The sequence below is a fragment of the Bombina bombina genome, chromosome 8 (genome assembly GCF_027579735.1).
Source record: "Bombina bombina isolate aBomBom1 chromosome 8, aBomBom1.pri, whole genome shotgun sequence".
NCBI classification, from domain to species: Eukaryota; Metazoa; Chordata; class Amphibia; order Anura; family Bombinatoridae; genus Bombina; species Bombina bombina.
Window position 1 is genome coordinate 5,258,351 of NC_069506.1, and position 1,391 is coordinate 5,259,741.

Consider the following 1,391-nt stretch of genomic DNA (forward strand, 5'->3'; position numbering starts at 1 on the left):
ATATACATATTTTATAAACAAACTGCAGATAAAGCAGTTTCACATCAAATATGCAAATTTGACAGTTGGTGAAGTCTTCCTAAGGGTGATGAGGGAAACCAGACATGGCCCCCCTTTTTCTGTGCCTAGAGGGATATGGCTACACCTCACTGACAAGGACCACTCTCTCAAACTCCCCCCCGCCCCAGGGTGCAACCACATACAGAGATTCCTCCAGTGATTTGTAAGCAGAGGAATAGACCAGATGACTAAACCATCAAGTAATTGCATCACCAGAAGTTGATAAACCAGGCAGAGGCGTAACTAGAAACCACAGGGCCCAGGTGCAAGAATCTAAGGCCCCCCACCCACTCCCCAAAAAAGTGAATTTGATACATATGTTTTTTGTTTTTTTTTACATTTAACAGGAAAAAAATGTGAATCAGATTACGTCTGCAAAAGGAGGTACCCTGTGCCCACAGTCTGTGAGATGGTCTGACCCCCCCATTACTGTATATAGTGACACTGTTTAACCCACCAGTACTGTATATAGTGAGTCCGTGACACAGTCTGTAATCTGCCGGTGATATGACTGGCCTGACCCTACCCGCCCCAGGACTTTATAAAGTGACCACAGTAGTCTGTGACATGGTCCAGCCCCCCCCCGTACTGTATATAGTGATACTGTTTAACCCACCAGTACTGTATATAGTGACACTGTTTAACCCACCAGTACTGTATATAGTGAGTCAGTGACAGTCTGTAATCTGCCAGTGAGATGACTGGCCTGACCCTATCTGCCCCAGTACTTTAGAAAGTGACCACAGTAGTCTGACATGGTCCAGCCCCCCCGTACTGTATATAGTGACACTGTTTAACCCACCAGTACTGTATATAGTGACACTGTTTAACCCACCAGTACTGTATATAGTGAGTCAGTGACACAGTCTAATGCCGGTGAGATGACTGGCCTGACTGTCACCACAGTAGTCTGACATGGTCCAGGCCCCCCATACTGTATATAGTGGTACTGTATAGTGACACTGTTTAACCCCCCCCCATGCTGTAGTAACAAGGTCTGCAGTTTGCTGGTTCCACAAACATACACAGTGTCATACATAAATACATACAGTGTCACATACACACAGTCACATACACAAATGCATAAATACACAGTCACATACACATACACACCAATGGGTAAAACAGAAACACTAACCCCTGTAGTCAGAGACACTAGTGAAGGATCACATCACACGATATCAGTGCAGGTCAAGGTTTTTTTTGTTTGTTTTTTTTAAGCTGGGCCCCCACCCTTGGGGGTCCAGTCGCAATTGCGACCTCTGCACCCCCTGTAGTTTCACCCCTGAACCAGAGGTCTTAAATCCATGAAAAGATCATTCTGGCAGCAG